General features: G+C 36.8%; 1 long non-coding RNA gene across 1 annotated transcript; it reads left to right on the top strand.

Annotated features, from left to right (window-relative positions):
- The first annotated feature begins 890 nt into the window (after nucleotides 1–890).
- Nucleotides 891–3,064, top strand: LOC118736659. Its single transcript, XR_004992759.1, has 3 exons — nucleotides 891–1,127; nucleotides 2,239–2,726; nucleotides 2,832–3,064. It is a non-coding gene; the product is annotated as an uncharacterized LOC118736659 (long non-coding RNA).
- Nucleotides 3,065–5,735: the final 2,671 nt, after the last annotated feature.

The following is a 5,735-nucleotide window of genomic DNA, read 5'->3' as shown; positions in this document are numbered from 1 at the left end:
GTCTTGGTCTTGGTCTTGGTCTTGGTCTTGGTCTTGGTCTTGGTCTTTTGTTTTGGTCTTGGTCTTGGTTTTGGTCTTGGTCTTGTTCTTGGTCTCGGCCTCGGTCTTGGTCTTGGCCTTGGCTTTGACCTTGGTCTTGGTACTGGTCTTGGTCTTGGTCTTAGTCTTTGTCTTGGTTTTGGTCTCAGTCTTTGTTGTTATTATTATTTATGTACGCCTCTTTCTTTGTCCTTGTCTTTGTCTTTCTATTTCTCTCTTTTCATTCCCTTTCCCCAGTGGGGTTACAAGTTTAACGCAGCCGTAGCATTTGTTCAAATTTCCACAAAAATTTGCACAATGGGTTAAAACTTCCTCGAAGCCGCTAAAGAAATTTCGACTTTCTTATTTTTTTAAAGATTGAAATGTGTAAGTATTCTGCTGAAATCCTCTGAATATTATTCTTATAAGTTGTTTAAATTTATTTAAAGATTTAAGTTTTGAACCCAGTTTTTATTCTAGTAAGTATAAAGCAACTTCATGCATTTCATAAACATTTTCGTCCAAATAGCTCACTCATGTTGCTTCAACAATGTTGCTGCAACCCCTTGCATACAAGTATACACTCAATTTAAAGGAGATGTTGAACAAACCCTCTTTTCCTAGTTTCCCCCACAAGACCAGCTTTTCCTCAGCAACATACTCGAAATCATCCTTTGGGGGGTGGCGGTTCGTACGACAGCCGGCACGATTCGGCAATGATGCGCTACGGTATTTTAAAATTGTAATAACTTGTCGTGTAACTGTGGTGAATTTCCACTTGTATGCACTCAAATGCCAGCGAAGAATCAGTTGCTTTGCCAAGCATTGGCATTTGAGCCAAAATTACCGTTAGTTTCTTGGTGAACGCCGTTGAATGTAGTTTAGCGTTGGAAAGCAAGGTGCGCGCGTTTGTGTGCTATACATTTAACTAATACATAGTAAATCGCTAAAACTATTTGATTTCAATTAATGGCATTTTAAATTAAAAAAATTGAAAAATAAAGAAAGTGAAAAAAAAATTTAATAAAAGTGAGTTATGTGAAGAAAGTGAAAGATTGGTAAAGTGGTGTAGGTGAAAGGTTTGAGCAGTGGCTGCGCTGTGCTGAAGTGTAAGTTATCCTGGGATCTTTTTTTAAGAAATGAAAAACAAGTTTTAACGAAATGGCATTCAATTGTTGTGGTTAATATTGTTTTTATAGTTATTTGAAAAATATGAAAATAAATAAATAAAAACTCATACACAGGCACTTTAAACTACTACCGCACCCATTTTCGATGTTTCCGAACCAGTTCATTTCGTCACTTTAGATATAGATTTCAAGTGAAAAAACTAAAAAAAAAAAAATAGTTTTTGAAAGTACCACTTTTCGCCAATTTCGGACCGGTGGGGACCTAGTTACTAACGGACTAGTTCGTTTTTGGCGATAAAGACCTAGTACGGAACTAGGAATTTGATTCACTAGTCCGCGGTTTCCCCGCAGAGTAGCCACATGCCGTCACATACGCGCACACACACACAAACGCAAATATTCCGGCATACATAGTATTTAATACCTATACGCAAACTCACATATTTACAAACAAAAAAACATAAAGTCACACCCACCTCCTTTCCGCTACACGCTGACTGCCACTTGGCGTCTCAAGCCGTTACGTCTGGTCACTGTGTGGCGTATGTCGGGCCCTGCAGCGTCTAGTCGCGTGCCCTTGTGTCGCGTCGCTTCGCATTGCCGTCGCTGCTGCTGCTGCTGCTGCTGCTGCTGAAGCATTCATCCTGCCACGACAACCCAGTGCTGGCCCACTCAAATGCAGTGATAGTCTGAGCGTGGGATGCCTTACATTTATTTTTGTTTTCGTTTTTGCTCCCCACTGTCAGTTTTGTTATTTCATTTACTTCTTAAATGTAGAAAGTGCAAATGGCTGTGGAGGTGCAAAGAGTTGGCTGGTCGCCGACAACACGTCGACACAAAGTCTACAGCGCCAGTAAGTACGTGACAAGCTTGGTGCGGCGCGCCCAAGTGCACGGGAAGTGAAAGCCGGAAAACGGAAGTGTAGTGAAAGTGTATTTTGTTTACATACATACACGCGCGTATACACACGAAAATTTGCATAAATATGAGCTATGTTTAGCGCGAAAGTAACAAAATAAATACTCATCTTTGATGAGGGCGCGCCACATTACCTTCCATTTACACAATTTTTTTTTACCAACTTTTCTAGCATACGCGCAGGAACAACTAAGCAAAAAAACTAAGCAAGAAAGTGCAAAAAAGGAGCGTACACGAAATCAGGAAAGCAAGTGGAAAGAAATCCTGCAAAAGAATTTACAATTTTCTATGCTTCCACAGAACAAAAATAAAAGCGTGCGAAAAAGTTTCAAACGGTTTACTCCAACATCGCAGCGCTAAATAAGTGTGCGCGAAGAAATAAAAATAAAAATTACAAACAGGATAAAAAGGAGCTAAAAATTAAAATCTAATTTGAAAAAGAAAGGCGTCCTCGAACCCAACTTACTGTTTGACAGAAGCAGTGAAAACGTAAGCGGTAGTGTAAAATGAAACTGTCACAAGAACTCTTTTCACAATTTTTGCTGCTCTGCTTTGCTGCTAAAAGCAGAAAATGGATTAAAAGCGGATTTTGGTCTCTCGAAAGTTGTCACGACGTCAAAGCTTAGATTGTAGCAGATTCGTTTTTCGACTTTTGGAAGTGTAAGTTACATTTGTTGGAAGTAAATATATTTTGGGCAAAATTTAGTTTTTAGCTGCTATCTTAGTTGAGCCACATTACGAAAAACACAATTTTTTTCATTTCAGGCTAGTTACATGGAATATAAAACTCGACTTGCGAGGGTCGGCGAGTTTTGGTACATCGCACAGTGGCCAGAGAGGCCATGTTCTATATGAAAAATTAGGACTATTACGTTTTTTTAATAAAACTGTAGGTTCATAGTATTATTGTCATGCTAAATCCAAATATGTCATCAACGGAAATTACACACGGAAATGGTGCAACGGAAATGGTTGGGGCGGAAACAAGTGATTCTTGAGTGTATGCATATCGATTTAACAAAAACTTTCTAATAAAAGATTAAAGAATAACACTTAGAAAAAGACCAATACAAGAATGAAAGTAAAGGTGAGTATGTACATAGATAAAGAAAGGTAAAAATTAAAACAAAACCAAAGATGCGTAAAGATAAAGGCAAAAATGAAGTCCAAGGGAAATTTAAACACTTTACTTATATACAAATATAAGGGCAAAGGTGAAGGGGAATATGTAGATGAAGAAAATGATAAACATAAAAGTAAAGACAACGAGGAGGATGAGGATACCGATAAAAGTAAAGACGAAGATAGGGGAAGAAAGATTAAAATAAAGGCAATTAAAGAGGAAAGGATATAGAGAGAGACACAGAGACTCAATCAGGGAACTATTTTGGCATTTTAGAGATTTTCGGGATTCTTGAGACTTATCGATAAAATAATCGATATATTTATCAGTTTCGTTATCGATATTTTTATCGATTTTGTTATCCAAATTTTAATCGAATTGTTATCAATTTCACTATCGATATTTCGGAACTTATCGATATAATAATCGATATTTTTATCTATTTTGTTATCGATATTTTTATCGATTCTGTAATCGATATTTTTAACTATTTCGTTAGTGATATTTTTTATCGATTTTGTTATCGATATTTATCGTTTTTGGTATAGATATTAATCGATTTTGTTATCGATATCTATCGATTTTGTTATCGATATTTATCGATTTTGTTATCGATATTTACCGATTTTGTTATCGATGTTTATCGAATTTGTTATCGATATTTGTCTTTTTTTTCGATATTTATCGATTTTGTTATCGATTTTGTTATTGGTATTTATCGATTGGGTTATCGATGTGTATCGATTTCGTTGGCGATATTTATCGGTTCTTTTATCGATTTTCTAATCGATTTTGCTACCAGTGGTATTATCGATGTTGCTATTGGAATTTTTATCGAATTTGTCATCGATTTTGCTATCGCTATTTCTATCGGTTTTGCAATCGATATTTTGTTGGACGATATTATCGATTTTGTTATCGATAGAGTATAAAGATAAAAATGAAGACAATGGAAAAACTGAATAACATGATTGTTATTAAAACGAACAGGGGTAGAGGTAGGGATCTACATCACTGATAGGCACTGTCTTGCGCGCGGGCAAAGCTCTTTTGAGCTTCCTATACATTTTGTATAGGCGCGTGCAGAGTAAAAGCTCTGCTCATCGCTGATCTACATAGATAAAAAAAAGAGAAAAAATATAACCTTTAGCAAAAGCAGATGTGTGTATGTATACATTGGTTATGAGACAAAATAGATAAGCAACGTATGTTTCACTTCTCCAGTGTGGCCCAGGCGCACTTACTTTTTTTTATTTGGGAATGTTTTCGATATATGGATTTATGTTTAAAGCGGGCCATGTAAGAGTTTTTTTCCAGTCCGGAAAAATAAAAAAGTCCCTTTTTATTAACGATTTATATGTAAAAATCCTTGATCTTTCGATTAAAATTACTAAAAAGAAAATTAAAAATTACCATAATTGAGAATGTTTTAAATAATTTTTCGATCCAATTCTCACCATCGCTGGGTCACGTCTAGGAATCGAGATATATATATAACTATCATATAGGGGAAATTGTCACCTTTGGTGGTCTTTTTTTGACATAACTCGAGAACCACTAGTCCGATTTTGCTCAAACAAATTTAAAAAAATTAAAAATTATAATTCCTTTAATCTCTTCATATAAACAAAATATAAAATTTTTTTAAAACTGTTGATTATATAGAAAAACGTTATATGAACATATTAAACAAATTTCCAGCTTGTTTTACACCACTAAAAAAATACAGTATGGGAATAGTTCCACCGCCTATGTGGCTGTTTTTTAAGGTCGACGGTGAAAGTCCTTACTTTTTATATATTTCCAAGCCTTGTCGAGGGAAAACAATAGCTGAAAGCTTTAAACTTTAAGGGCGTTCATTAAAAGCTGTCTGGAAAGAAACAAGTAAATCGATTAACTGAATCTCACTCATTTCTAAGGTATATGACCTACCAGCAGTAACTACCGAAAACTAAAACGTTTCTGGCAGTCACAATCCATTTCAAACGCAATGCATTTCCACAATTCACCTCTTGCAATTCAGCCAAAATGCAGCATTTCCTTTTGTTTACTTGGAGCGATAAAGCTAACACTTTTTCACTTTTCCATTCTTCCTCGCTGCCATACGGATATCGTCAATTTTTATGACTTCCTGATCCGGCAGTCGGTTGTAGTACGCAACAAATTCTTCGACTTTGTGACTGCAACGCTGCCGAATGCCATATTTACCATGGCTTGTAGTCAAATGTAGTGCTGATTTGAAATTTGTAAGCAGCAAGGACGACCTACAACCGTAGGTTTTGTCGACCAACTTCGGCAGCAGCAGCGGCGGCATTGCTGTCGAGTAAAAGAGCTCCAATGCCAGCCATCCGACCAGCCATCCGACCAGCCATCCGACCAGCCATCCGACCAGTCATCCGGCCAGCCATCCGACCAGCCAGCCAGCCAGCCAGCTAGCTAGCCAGGCAGCAACACGAACATTTAATTGAAAAAGTTTACACTTTAGCAAATGATTTTATTAGCAAACATTTGTAATTTTCAATGCGGACGTTGTAACGGTGACATGT

Source organism: Rhagoletis pomonella, unplaced genomic scaffold (genome assembly GCF_013731165.1).
Source record: "Rhagoletis pomonella isolate Grant_MI unplaced genomic scaffold, Rhpom_1.0 Rhpom_scaffold_00003, whole genome shotgun sequence".
In the NCBI taxonomy this organism is placed as follows: domain Eukaryota; kingdom Metazoa; phylum Arthropoda; class Insecta; order Diptera; family Tephritidae; genus Rhagoletis; species Rhagoletis pomonella.
Note: the sequence above shows the minus strand (reverse complement) of the source record. Positions and strands in the feature narration are given on the sequence as shown.